The sequence below is a fragment of the Saccopteryx bilineata genome, chromosome 1 (assembly GCF_036850765.1).
Source record: "Saccopteryx bilineata isolate mSacBil1 chromosome 1, mSacBil1_pri_phased_curated, whole genome shotgun sequence".
NCBI lineage: Eukaryota > Metazoa > Chordata > Mammalia > Chiroptera > Emballonuridae > Saccopteryx > Saccopteryx bilineata.
Window position 1 is genome coordinate 98,361,654 of NC_089490.1, and position 14,543 is coordinate 98,376,196.

A 14,543-nucleotide genomic window follows, 5' to 3' on the forward strand; every position below is an offset into this window, starting at 1 on the left:
TGCATCTACATGTACACAGGAGCAGCCCAGGTCATTTGAATGAAGGACCCTACTCATGTCAGATATTTCTGTTTCAGGCAAAAGTTGGTTTTTTTTTTAATGTCCTAGTTATTCATAATTCCTCTCCCTCATAGATTGAATTGTAATGCATTTGAGATCACACTAGCATAACAGTTTTCTAAAGGTTAGTTGGTTTTTTTCTGTTATAAAAATATGCAAATTACCTGAGGAAGACTTAGAAAAGCATACAAAAAAAATAAACATTTCTCATAATCCCACTGTTAATGTTTGGTATATGTTTTTCTGGTTTTTCAAAATGTATGTGTCTGTATACACACACATACACACATGTACGTCACACACATAACATTTTTAATTGGAATCACATTATGCATTGTTTTGTAACTTATTTTCACTTAACATATCACATAACATTTTAATAACTAGTGTGAAGACCAAAATGACCACACATAGAGTTTGTATTTATTGATGTAATAAATGTGTTGACTCACAGTGGACTGACATAGTTTCGACATGGACTTGTTCAGTACTTTTGTGGCTCCAAGTAATGTTCTAAGAATGCTGCTTTCTTGAAAGACTGAATTCATATGTGATGTGAAATTTGGGATTTTGATGAGTTTCTCTATGATTTAAGAATGAGTCATGATTTGCAGGAGAGTATGAAGATGTAGTAACAGGAAGTACAGGGTACGACACATCAAAATAGAATGTTCAGTGATGAAGAAAGAGAAACTAGGTTAAACCGAAAATACACCTTGAACTTACCTACTTATAGGAGGAGGAAGGTGCCTCTTGCCCACTTTAACAATTCTTTGTTGAGTACTGTTTCATTTTATATGAGTAGTTTTCAAACTTTGAAATCGGTGTGTTAAGTGGATTTTCAGCTCAAGATTGACATTGCCATGGTCATTTTGAATTGGGTTCATCTAGCTTTTGGTTTTCATAGCGGTGAGACCATGAAAACTTTGGTTTGGCACCTCTCATGCAGCCCTGTTAAATTAAATTGTCATCGTGTGTGTGTGTGTATGTGTGTGTGTAAAACCTTTGAACAACACCTAAAGTGTTTTAAAAAGGGTAGATTAGTCTTTAAGTATTCTGTGCAGAAATCTGACTCTCCATGATTCCTGTCCACACCAAAATAAAAATGGCCTTTCATCCATTACTGGAAACTTACATATATGCCAGCAGTTTAAAAATAAACTTTGAATTGGTCATTTCAGTAAATTGGAATTTAGTCTGAATTGCCACTAGGAATTAGCTCATTGACTACTTTATGTGTTTTAATTTCACTTTCTGAAAAGCAATTATTAAATTACTGTAAGAATTGAATGAGATTATTTACAGTGTAGCTGTGGGATTTATTTGTATGTTTTTAAAGAACTTAAGTTGCTCATGTGTTCTAATTCAAATTGGATGTAGATGAATTTATTCATACACATATTCTAAAAAGCTCTAAAGCACATATTATAAGTATTTTTAAAGCTACCATGTCTAAGAACTGTACCTAATTTTCTACGCATAAATATGGGAGTGTTAGGGTAGGTATAATGCACACTTATTTGGTACTTTCTCTTCAACTAGCGAGGTGTTAGAGAGCTTTTATTGCAAGCAATAGAATAAGGAATCTGAGACCCTTGGTGTTTTTATTACATTGAAGTATAATTTACATACATGACATATTTCAAACATGAATTGTATACACCTGTGTAATCCCTACCAGCTCCCTCCAAACAGAGAATATTAACATTATTCCAGAACATTCCTGGTTACTCTCTTCATTGTATTAATGGCAATCTCATGATTCTACCATGTTGGTTATTAAGCCCCAGAACACTTGATAAAATAGATAAAATAATGCAGTATTTTTATTTCATCTGTGTGGTTAAAGATAAATCATAAGACGATGTGGCTTTCTTCATATGATAAGACAAAAATCCCCTTCTATATTATCTAGGTCACTTAAGCCAACCAAGGTAATAATATATATACGCTGCAGGCAAAAGTAGATTCCCTTAACACCAGTTATGTTGAGAAGATAGCACTGATTCTTCCTAGACCTCAGTTTCCCTGGTTGGATGGTAAAGTGAATGGGAGAGGTTTTCAAGGTAAAAGTACAACTATTTTGGAGCAAAGAACTTGAATTCTAGGAGTTGTGAAAGTAATGTGAAGTTTGCTCTCATCCCCGAACAGCTTTTAGACATATACAGCACTTGAAACAAACTGCTGTCTTGTGGGGAAAAAGGTTTCTCCGTAAGTTTCCCCTTCAGTCCCATTTTGGCCCCTTAATGAATAAGGAACACCTGAGGGAGGGTCAGTATTAGCTGCTGTGCTTACCTTTCTTCCTTTTTATGGCAATTGTGACAAGAACCACGTATTTCTACTTACCCACAACTGCCTAATTCATGGGGACACCTGTGGGTTCTGAGTGGGCCCAGATGAGGTTTTCATCACCAGGTTAAGTCCCTACTCCATCCTTCCCATAGTCTTTCAAAATGATCTCTGTTGTGGAGAGATCTCTGATGGTGCTTGATGGGTGCTGTGTTCCCTCTCGCCCCCTCCAGTTCCCTTCTCCACCCATCAGATAGGGCAGTCCTTTCAACACTGACCTGATCATGTCATTCCTCTGCTTAAAACTTCCTAGTGGCTTCAGTGAGGATGAAGAGCCAGATCCTTAATGTGAGCTGCAAGCTGTGATGGGGCCTGCCGCACTGGCCCAGCTCGTGCCTCGTGTGCAGTGTGCCCTCCGGCCCCGGGGCCTTTCCCAGTGCTGTTCTCTCCTGGGAAGTTCTTTCCTTGCCCCCCACACCTATCAATTCTTCTCACTCTGCTTTGCCTAGCCCGTTTGCCGGCATCCTTCAGGTCTCAGCTCTACAGCCTCTTTCTGGAGGAAGCCTTTGTGCTGGTCCTCCTGGCTGGATCTTCCATGGTCATTGTCCCTGGGGTTTGGAGCCCTTGCCACAGGCTGCATTTGTATTTGTCCTCATGATCCGATTTCTCCCTGTCCCCTCTTTATCCAAAGTCACTGTCCAGACCCTTGAATCCGTTACATTTGGATAGCGAGAGATACTTGTACATGTATGTGTCATGTGTGTTTCACATCTGTCACACATATTAGTCTGCAAGCTCCCTCTGGGCCTGCATCTGTTTTTCTCATCCTTGTATTTATCCCAGCACTTTGTACAAAACCTGGCACTCACTGAGTTAAAAACAATCTGAAGGGGGAAAAACTTGCCTGTATAGCCGATTCCTCTTCCCTACTTTGCCATTGGACTTGACAAAGCACTTTGTTGACATGCATAAATCCAATTCTTCCCTAGACAGTAAATTACTTGGATTAATAACAGGCATAGCTTTTGGTTAAACCATAAAGACAGCCAAGAAGATCCAGTACAGGAAGTATATTGTTTCTAGAGTTTTTGTCCAGACTTGCAAGAAAAGTAGATGTACAGCAGTCAGGTTAGTTGGTTAAATATTCGAGAGGACCATGTTAGCCCTGTTGTTGGTATTAATGTTACACAAAGAATGGCTGGTTAACAGTTAAGTAATTCAGAGGATTGTATAGCTTGAAAGAATCTCAATGTAAAGTTCTTTCCATAGTAAAATTAATCATTCTATAGCAACCATCATTAGACCGTAATCAAGACTTCAATAGATCAAGTTTTCATAGTTCCCTTGGGCTGAATCGCATAATATAGGTGGGGCAAAAGTAGGTTCGTTATGGAAAATAATACAATAATTAATAAAGAATACAAGAGTAAACTTTCACATACTCAACTGTAAACCTACTTTTGCCCACCCTGTATTCATAATTAAAAGTTCTTTAAAAAAGTTATTTTTTATTTATACTAACACCTGTGTGTAGCTTTTGTCTTTTTGTCTGTAACTTTTTGTCTTTAATGAATGACGTTTCTGATTGAGTTTGAAAATAATAAAAAAACTCTGCTTGTGTAATTTCAAAAAAGATGAATGACTAAACACTTCACTTGTTTTTGGAAAAGGAGAACTAGATCTGTGCACTTCAGCTGGGCTTTGCCAAGGAGCAGTTTGTTGATAGTCAAAGCTTGATTAACCCGGATGTATGATTACAGAGATTTTTCTCCCTGCACCTAATTGTCAGAAGAGAGAGGTGAAAACAACAAGAGCAGAACAAGCCCCAGAATTTGTTCCAGCAACTGCAGGGGTTCTCCCACACTGTCCGCACCCTTCCTTCTCACCATCCTCAAAATGATGTCACCGGGCCCAGAAAGATCGGGATGCTCTGTTAAGCAAGAGTGGATGTTAGAACAGTTTCCAAACACTTAACAGTTAAGGAGAACACTTCTTTGGTTAGGACTCAGAGAACTGGATATGTACCTTCACTATTTCTTTAGTGGAATATGGAAGGTATGTGATTACTACCTAAAATATCATATAAGCCCTTGTTGTTGGAGTTCACTTGCAAATGAGAGCAGCATTGGCAGGCGGTGAGTGAGAGAGAGAGAGAGAGAGAGTGTGTGTGTGTGTATGTGTGTGTGTGTGTGTGTCTGGGTGTGCCTTCATAGATGTAAGCTGGAAGAGGGATGTCGAAGTGTAAGAGAGTGGGACAGTGTGGCCGCAGTTTTTATTCCTTCTCTAGGCAGAACCCCTCTTCTCTTATAGGATTGAGCCCTAGCTCTATGCAGAGGATGGGAGCTATAAGGGGTGTTTGCTGACCTACATCCCAAAGAATCATCATTTCACTGTGAGAACTCAGGATAGAACTTGGATGTGTGTATATAATTTTCAGGAGAAGAAAAAGCTGAGATTCTTTTTTTTTTTTTCTGTATTTTTCTGAAGCCGGAAAAGGAGAGAGACAGTCAGACAGACTACCGCATGCACCCAACCGGGGTCCACCCGGAACGCCCACCAGGGGGCGATGCTCTGCCCCTCTGGGGCGGTAGCTCTGTTGCGACCAGAGCCATTCCAGCACCTGGGGCAGAGGCCAAGGAGCCATCCCCAGCGCCCAGGCCATCTTTGCTCCAATGGAGCCTCGCTGCGGGAGGGGAAGAGAGAGACCGAGAGGAAGGAGAGGGGGAGGGGTGGAGAAGCAGATGGGCGCTTCTCCTGTGTGCCCTGGCCCGGAATCCAACCCGGGACTTCTGCACGCCAGGCCGACGCTCTACCACTGAGCCAACCGGCCAGGGCCAAAGCTGAGATTCTTGATAACATCAGCAAGCCCTGCGAGAAGAACATACAAGAAGGGACCAAACCATGTAGCATTATTTGGAAGGCCATATGGAGATGCGGCACTGCAGCCTTCTTGCATAGCCTTGCAATTTGAAGTCCTCTGGAATCTAGAGTTCATGAGTGATGGTAGGGAAGTGATTTCTGCTAATGTTCTCACCTGTTTTCCAAGCACCAGACAGTGATCATTTAGACAGAGGGTGTTTGATGGTAGAGCATTGCTTTTTGTTTGTTTTTCTGCCTTATTTTTTTAAAGCATTTTAGAAAGAATTCTTCAAGTGACATTCTGAGTTACGGTTGAATCTGATGAAACCCCAGGCAGAGACATGTCATCACATCTGTGCTTAGCATGCAGCAGAGGGCAGAAATGCCTTTATCTTTGACAGTCAAGGCAGAAAACGGAAGTGATGCTCAGTCAGCCACTCGACGTTCCTTGATTTTGCTTAATTCACTTGTTCAGGCATTTTAGCACTAGTTCTCCACTCTGTATTTATGATACGTGGATAAGTTGAGTAATTTGAAGAGTTAGAAATTTCTTAAAGTGAGTTACTTTCATTGCAAAAGCATATGCTGACCTGACCAGGCAGTGGTGCAGTGGATAGAGTGTTGGACTGGGATGTGGAGGACCCAGGTTTGAAGCCCTGAGGTCCCCGGCTTGAGCCACGGGCTCATCTGGCTTGAGCTAGGGCTCCCCATCTTGAGCGCGGGGTCGCTGGTCATCATAGACATGACCCCATGGTCACTGGCTTGAGCAAGGGGTCACTCACTCTGCTGCAGCACCCTCCCCCCATCAAGGACCAGCTGAGGAAGCAATCAATGAACAACTAAGGAGATTAAGGAGCCGCAATGAAGAATTGATGCTTCTCATCTCTCCCTTCCTGCCTGTCTGTCTCTATCTGTCCCTCTCTCTGTCTCTGTCTCTGTCACACACACACATGTGCTGTTAGAAAGTGTCTTGAATCACACAAAATGACCCAAATGTCCTGAGATTGTCAGAAGCTCGGAGAACCCGCTTCTCACTGTGAGCCTTGCCCTGCTTTGATCAGAGCAGACCCGAACCACGAGAATGGCACTCTCCTCCAGGTTTTGCCACAGTCGGTGCTTTTTTTTTAAACAACCTAAATATTAAGACCTACTAATTTGTTTTTAGCAAAGTAGAAACTTTAAGACCTTGAAAGTTCATACTATAGAAAGGGCAGTTTTTCTTTGACAAGGGGGGAAAGATCATTTATAGCAGGACCAGGCTGTTATTTTGTCCTGTTAATAGAATCATGTTGTATAATTACTGGAAGAGTAAGTTGAAGAAGAAGTTGAATGTGACATTTCAAAAAGGACCAAGACAGGTTAGTGGGTTGCAAATTCGTAGATGGGAATTAAGGGCCATGAGGACACAGTGCTGTGAGTCCAATGTTCGATGCTAATGATACCAATAGCCATTCTGCACATGATGCAAATGAATGAACCATCGATGACAGTTTATTTTCTTCACTTATTCAATGCATGGGAGGGGGGTTATAAAAATGTAAGTTTTAGTCATTGAGTGAAGATTATTTCATTTTGAAATTATGTACTGTCCCTTTGTAATAGTTAACAAGAGCACCAAGATATTTTTAATGTGTTCCATTTAGTAGAGCTGGCTTGTGAGTCAGGCTCAATTTTAAATAGACATTTAGTGAAAAAAAATGAGATTTTGCTTGGCTTTTTACCTTAATGCAATGGTTCTCAAAGTGTGCGCCCTAGAAGACTTTATATCAGGGGTCCCAAAACTTTTTACACAGGGGGCCAGTTCACTGTCCCTCAGACCGTTGGAGGGCTGGACTATAAAAAAAACTATGAACAAATCCCTATGCACACTGCACATATCTTATTTTAAAGTAAAAAAAAACAAAACGGGAACAAATACAATATTTAAAATAAAGAACAAGTAAATTTAAATCAACAAACTGACCAGTATTTCAATGGGAACTATGCTCCTCTCACTGACCACCAATGAAAGAGGTGTCCCTTCCAGAAGTGCGGAGGGGGCTGGATAAATGGCCTCAGGGGGCCGCATGCAGCCCACGGGCCATAGTTTGGGGACCCCTGCTTTATATATTTTCCAGGTGCACCCTATGGTATTCCAGAAAAATATGTGCCTGTTGGGGACCAAAAAACCAACAGGGGTTTTGGAGTTTAGATTTTTGGGGGACAGAAGTGTGGGGAATTGGCTGGAAGCTGACAGTCTGCCCAACCCCCCACCTCACTTGCCTGATTAGGTTGCAAAAGGCTGTTAAGCTGTGGTGCTGGATTGTTTACACTACCCCCCATGTTCCTCAGAAAGACTGGAGGCAAGTTTCTTCTATCCTTTGTTTGGTGTCAAGTTAAGATGCTATGTATGGTGGGGGTTTTCTGCACTCAACACAAGAGTAAAAAGAGAGGAATTCTTCAATGTATTGAGGAAATGAGAGTTTGCCTTTCAAATATATGCCCAAACATTGAAGAAATGCTAGGACACATCAGGCTCATGTTTCTCATAAACACAAGAATGAAAAACTTAACACATTTGCGCCAGGATCTGCTGATTTACTAAATCTTACTAAGAATGTATCTATCTGTATATAAAAAGATAACTTTTTTGTCGTTTTTTAATTTTTTAACCCTTCTTTTCTATGAATTCTAAAAAGCATAACTCAAAAAATAAAATATTTTTAATGTCAGAATAAATTTAATTTTGTCATATTTATTTTGTTTAATTACCATAAAAGCACACTTGGAATATTTTTTTCTTTAATATTTGACTTAATTATTATAACATATTTCTCAGAAATTGGTATATAGTGTGCCTACAATTATTTGTATGATTTTAAATGCGCCCCAACTTCAAAAAGTTTGAGAACCACTGCCTTTATATTTTTGCTTCATTTTAAAAGGGACTGTATTAGAAGTTGTTTAAATTTAGAAGAAACTCTGAATTTGGCACCAAAATCATATGTATCTAGACTTGATATCCATGTACAAAGACGTAGGAGAAACGTATGCATCTGGAGAGAGTAAAGCTATAAAAGGGATAGTTACTACCTTCAGGGCTCTGGATGCAGCTGAAATCACCCACAGATGTCTGCCACATGAGCAGGTGATGATATTTTGAAGCCTGCGGAGTCACTGTTTTTTATAGATCCCTTCCAAAGTGAATATATTATCATACCAGATTTACATATAACTGTTTATGCCTAGAATTTGCATGACCCAAACCACAGACTTTTGCTGAGAAGAGCACCAGCGATGAGCAGTGAAGCTCACATGACCGCGGAATCTAGAAGCCTGGAAGAGTCGTGGTTCTTGTAGGGAACCACCCCCTCTAAGGTAGCTCTTTGTGTTTCTGGAAAATCTCAGGAAGAGGTCCCAAGTACCAGAAAGTCATAACTAGTTTTTTTTTTTCTTTTCATTTTTCTGAAGCTGGAAACAGGGAGAGACAGTCAGACAGACTCCCGCATGCGCCCGACCGGGATCCACCCGGCTCGCCCACCAGGGGCGACGCTCTGCCCACCAGGGGGCGATGCTCTGCCCATCCTGGGTGTCGCCATGTTGCGACCAGAGCCACTCTAGCGCCTGGGGCAGAGGCCACAGAGCCATCCCCAGCGCCCGGGCCATCTTTGCTCCAATGGAGCCTTGGCTGCGGGAGGGGAAGAGAGAGACAGAGAGGAAAGCGCGGCGGAGGGGTGGAGAAGCAAATGGGCGCTTCTCCTGTGTGCCTTGGCCGGGAATCGAACCCGGGTCCTCCGCACTCTAGGCCGACGCTCTACCGCTGAGCCAACCGGCCAGGGCCATAACTAGTTTTGCAAGAATAAGTACACAGAGTAGAACCAGAGATTAGCTGATGTCAGTATTATCCAGCTGAGTCTCAATACTGCCCAAGCCCGGCACATTATGGCACATGTTAAATTTCAGTAAAAGAAAAATGTTTAAATACTGTTAGCCACTTATAAATTAGCAGTCCAAATATGCTATATTATTAAATTTTTTTCTTTCTTTCTTTTCATTTTTCTGAAGCTGGAAACAGGGAGAGACAGTCAGACAGACTCCCGCATGCGCCCGACCGGGGTCCACCCGGCACGCCCACCAGGGGGGACGCTGTGCCCACCAGGGGGCGATGCTCTGCCCATCCTGGGCATCGCCATGTTGGGACCAGAGCCACTCTAGCGCCTGGGGCAAAGGCCAAGGAGCCATCCCCAGCGCCCGGGCCATCCTTGCTCCAATGGAGCCTTGGCTGCGGGAGGGGAAGAGAGAGACAGAGAGGAAAGCGCGGCAGAGGGGTGGAGAAGCAAATGGGCACTTCTCCTGTGTGCCCTGGCCGGGAATCGAACCCGGGTCCTCCGCACGCTAGGCCGACGCTCTACCACTGAGCCAACCGGCCAGGGCTATTATTAAATTTTAAAACAGCATATTTGTTTAAGCAATGTCAAGATCAGCTATTGGGTGTCATTTTTCTCTGTACTTGTTTTAAAAAGACATCTAAAATGGTTTCAGAGTAGTTACTCCAGAAAAGAGGGGAAGATAACTTTCCTGGGAATGCTGATATTGGGGACAGTTTTCTTTGGTGACATAACCATCCAGAAATGATGGAAGAAATGGTACTTTATCATTTTCAGTTGAGTAGAGAAGACAGGAGAGTTCCCAGTGTCTCTGGGAGCCTGTGGCTTCTCGCCCTCTGCAGGCGCCTGCCAGGGCTAGAGGCGAGAAGGACAGGTTCAAGGGTTCCTATTGCTCCATCCCGTTCCCAAGATTAGTAGCCTGATGTGTCACGCATGCGAGAGAAGCAGGCACTGGTGATGGGAGATGTTCTGATACTGGCAGTAAATGAAGTGGAGACCAACTGAATGGGCCTGTGGGAGGCCGTGGGGCCCTGGGTGGCGTTGGTACCACAGGACAGCAGAAACAGTGCTCACGCTAGAGGGACTGGTTTTGGGGGGGCTGGAGATAAGGGCAACGAGAGAGGAAAGGCTCTGTCCCTTTCTCCAGAGGAACTGGGGAGGTAGAATTGCTGTGCAGATGTTGGAGGCGGGCCAGTCCAGGTGCAGCGGGGCCGGGAGAGGGGAGGGTGCACAGATGGCTACCTTTCTGTCAGGAAATGCCCGGCGCTGCGGCAGGACTGGGGTGCAGGCAGTGCTCTGCACGTTTCCCGGTCCAGAGGGCCCCTTCGGGATCTTTCCGAGAGGAAGGGATGGTGTTCCTGCCCACACCTGACCCACCCGGGACCCGTTCCTTCCTGGACTGGTGTCACACTTGCGCACATGTGTGGGAGCGGCAGGCAGCCTGGTGACGGCTGCGGTCTGTGCTGTGCGGGTGGCGGTGGAGGAACTGAGGACGGAGAGTGCGTGATGGAGCTGAACACACCACGGTTGCGGTGGATGGGGGAAGGGCAGTGTCTCGACTTCTCACAAGTAGAGCTAAGACCTGAGTTCTCTTTTCTTTTCTTACACATATTTTATCTTGCTTCCCCCCCCACCCCTCTCTTCTGTTTCCACTGGGTGGTGCTGCAGGAATTCCTACCTTTGCCTTGGATCTCCCCTTCCCAGAAAGACTCCTCTAAAAGCATAATAGGAGGAAGTCCTGATTTAGAAAGATTTTACAGTTTCAACACAATGGGAGAGCTTGGAGGATGCTCTGGCAGGAAATGGTTCAGTTTCTGGATGTGGAAAAACCACCATCACTTTTGTATCATGCAGAAGTGTTCTTACTACACGGGCGTGCGCACTGTTGGCTTTCCCCCACATGTTACTCAGCGCAGAACAGCTTTCCCGTTTGTCTGAAAGATGGTAATTTCGTTCTGGTGGAAGTGGTATGTAGGATGTCCTTTGTTTTTCAATTTCTGTACGATTATCTTAAACAAGTGCCTGGGCAAATGAACATTTTCTGATGTTAACACCGTGGAGATTTTAGACGTGTCTCTATTAAGGTTTTACTGAAGCTGAAGGGATTTCCCCCTTATTTTAGAGATTGTTTACACAATGTATTGATTGAAAGGAAAACTTAGGATTTTCCTTTCAAAATGCTTCTAATTGTAAGAAGTCTTATTTGTTAATACTTATGTATGAAAGGGGTGGGGTTGGCCAGATCCCTGTTGTACTGATGAAGAAGCTGATATAGAAATTGACATCCCTGCCTGAGGTTACCTACCTAACTCTGTGAGGTCTTGGAAAGGATGAGGATTTATGTGTTCTGACCTCTTTTCCTTGTGCATAGGACCAAATTTTATTAATAGTAAAAAAGATTTAGGTAAAAGATTTTCCATTCGAAGGCTTATGCAATATAAGAGTCAAGCGGAGTGTGTGTGTGGGGAAACACCCACTGAAAATTAGGGTGCTCATTAAATTGAAGCTCAGGCCCTGCTCAGGCCCTGGCGGGGTAGCTCCGTTGGTTAAAGCATTGTCCAGATAAGCCAGGGTTTTGGGTTAGATTCCCAGTCAGGGCACATACAAGAGTCAACCGATGAATGCGTAACTAGTGGCACAGCAAGCTGATGTTTCTCTCTCCCCTCTCTCCTCTTGCTCTTTCCCTCCCCCCTCCCTCTCTTTCCTTCCCTCCTCTCCCTTCCTCTCTGTTTCCCGCCCTCTCCTTCCCTCTCTCCTCTTCCTCACCTTCTAAAATCAATAAATTTAAATTGAAACTCAAATTTCAGGACAGGCAGCAAGATTTTAAGTAAGTTTTACTGAATGCAAAACAGCATTTTTTCATGTGTGTGTTGTGATCCTCCATGAAATCCCAAATAATGCTTTCTTAGAACCTGAAACAGGGCTTTCCCAGAGGTGTTTGTTTTTAAAGGAAACATTTTGAGCCCCCCTGTGTTTTGGAGGGCACTGTCCTATAAGCGTTGGTGCGGTTCCCAGCTTGTCGATGTTCACACGTGAAGTCTTTGCCATAATTCATTTCATCGTCATATGAAATGTGCACAGGCCTCGGGCCCCTCTCTGGGACCAGAGACGATCACTTCTGACTTCCAACTTCTTGTTCCACTGTCCTGTGTACACACGCTGAGTGAGGGGGGGTGGGTGTTGCTGGAGGGGATGTCTTTCCTGCTGGGGAGGAGCTAAGTTGCAGAAGGTATGGCTTCTCACATCCTGTCTTTATAATCAAGAGCCCACCTTCATTATTTTTAGTGTTGGATGAACCTGGAGCATAGCTAAACCAATAGACATATTTTTTTTTAAAGGTGAGAGGAGGGGAGATAGGCAGACTCCCATATGTGCCCCAACTGGGATCCACCCTGCAACCCCATCTGGGGCTGATGCTCAAATCACCTGAGCTATCCTGAGCGCCTAACGCCTCAGCCAACGCTCAGACCAACCAAGCTATCCTCAGCGCCCAGGGCTGATGCTCAAACCAGTCAAGCCACTGGCTATGGGAGGATAAGAGAGAGAGAAAGGGGAGTGAGGGAGGGGAAAAGAAGCAGATGATCACTTCTCATGTGTGTCCTGATGGGGAATCGAAACTGGGACTCGAAACCAGGATGTCCATATGCCAGGCCAATTCTCTATCCACTGACCCAACTGGCCAGGGCCTAGAAAAACCTTTTGGAAAGGGAAATAGGTTTTAAAAAAATGATGGTGGGAAGGGTTCACAGTTTCTTAAAACAGAACCAACTGGGACAACTAGAGTTACCGATGAGGTGAAGCCAGAAATAATAAGGAAATTTCTTGATTTGATTCCTAGCGGGAATGTTGTAATGCCCTCTGAGTTAAAATGTGACTTTCCTCTTAGCAGCAGTGAGGTGTGCATATGAAAAATGAGGCGTTGGCTAGAGGGCATATGTGTGTGATTATGAATCTGGACTTTGGGAGTTTGATGCCCCTGTGGTAGGAGTCTCTGCCCAGTTACACCTGTGGCCATGAACGTCTTATTTCACCTTTTTAAGTCATGACTTCCTCATGGAGTATTAAATTTAGACAGTGCATATAAGGCACTCAGCACAACCTGGTACATACTAAATGCGCATCAAATGTTAGCAATTAAAATGAGGAACTCTTGTTTAAAGTAGTAATGGGTTCTTTTTTTTTTTTTCTTTTTTTTTTGGTATGAGCCCTGTACTTGAGAATTCCTCAGAATCTCCGTATTGCTGGTAGGGACAATGTAGCTAGCATTTCCTTTAGTGCAGGGCTCTTTGTTTAAGATTTATAAATTACTTGAGGGTTTTATAAATCCTGCTGAAATTATGTATATTTTATATGAATATATCTTTTTTTCTTTCCCCTACAGAATTTTAGATTCTCAAAAGGGTTCATGGACCAAACACAGGAAGAAGAGACTGCCCTGGGGATGATTGTGTGTGTGCATACATGCGTGTACGTGTCTCTTCTCTGGGTGTTACATGCTTTAGGTTGTCTGTATGAGGTTGCTGCTGTTTGGTTTTGATTCATGGAACAACCAATTTCATATAGTTCAACCTCGCATTTGGTTATGCTGTTAAGAAACATCATTTGAGACGGTATCATTATGAGAGAGATTATAATAAGATATGACTAGAGCTTATTTCATAAGTTCCCAAAGCCTCAGAAGTTAAAACTCCTCAGATAGCCTTGGACCAGTTGTAATCTTATTTATCAGAAATAAACTTCTGCAGTGTGTGCAGTATTATGAAATAATCATGAATTTCCACTAGGGACTTATTGGTAGGCTTACCACATCTAATCATTTTTCTAGTTCCATTTTCTTTTTTGATTCAAATGACTACTGTTAGGAGAATTTGCTTAGTATTTTTTTTTTAGAATTAAAATACTTAGGATTAAAAAATGTTTAGAATTGCTTAGTCATGAATTCATAGGGCTGATTACTCTGGGGAGGAAAAAATCTCAGTGAGATTTCCTGGGCAGTAAGGTGTTCTTTCAGAAAACAGGTTTTGGCCGTCATGTTGAGGGTTAAAAAACAGAGGTAACACACAGGCAAAATGAAACCGGAGCTGCAATCACAAAGTGGGACAGATGTAGGAGGCCAGGTTTCCTGTGGCCCATTTTCCAGTTTCCTGCCCGCAACCTGCAGAAAAGAAAGCTGAATGTAACCAAGTACGAGAACTGCAGGACGATGTGCCTCGGGCCAGAATTAAGATACATGCAACGGAGGTGGACAACAAAGGCAATTGCGAGAAAGTGAACATTTGGTGTTCAGTCCAACAGTGTCTGGGAAGGAACAACCCATTGTTTAAAGAAAAAGGTGGCCCTGGCCGGGTAGCTCCGTTGGTTAGAGCATTGTCCGGATATACTAAGTTTGGGTTTGATCCCCAGTCAGAGCACGTACAAGAATCGGCCAATGAATGCATAAATAAGTGGAACAAGAAATTGATATTTCTC

At 43.2% G+C, this 14,543-nt stretch overlaps 1 protein-coding gene and 1 non-coding gene across 3 annotated transcripts in view; one reads left to right on the top strand and one right to left on the bottom strand.

The window, feature by feature from the left end:
- ELK3 (ETS transcription factor ELK3) overlaps positions 1-14,543 on the top strand; it is a 71,657-nt gene that overhangs the window by 3,936 nt on the left and 53,178 nt on the right. The window contains exon 1 of one of the 2 annotated variants that reach the window (XM_066262059.1): positions 10,977-11,041. The exons of the other annotated variant lie outside the window; for it this stretch is intronic. The gene's annotated coding sequence lies outside the window, so the exon portion shown is untranslated. Of the gene's footprint in view, positions 1-10,976; positions 11,042-14,543 lie in introns of those variants that run through there. 2 annotated transcript variants of the gene reach the window in all.
- Positions 8,952-9,027, bottom strand: TRNAS-AGA (transfer RNA serine (anticodon AGA)). The gene has a single exon. It is a non-coding gene; the product is annotated as a tRNA-Ser (tRNA).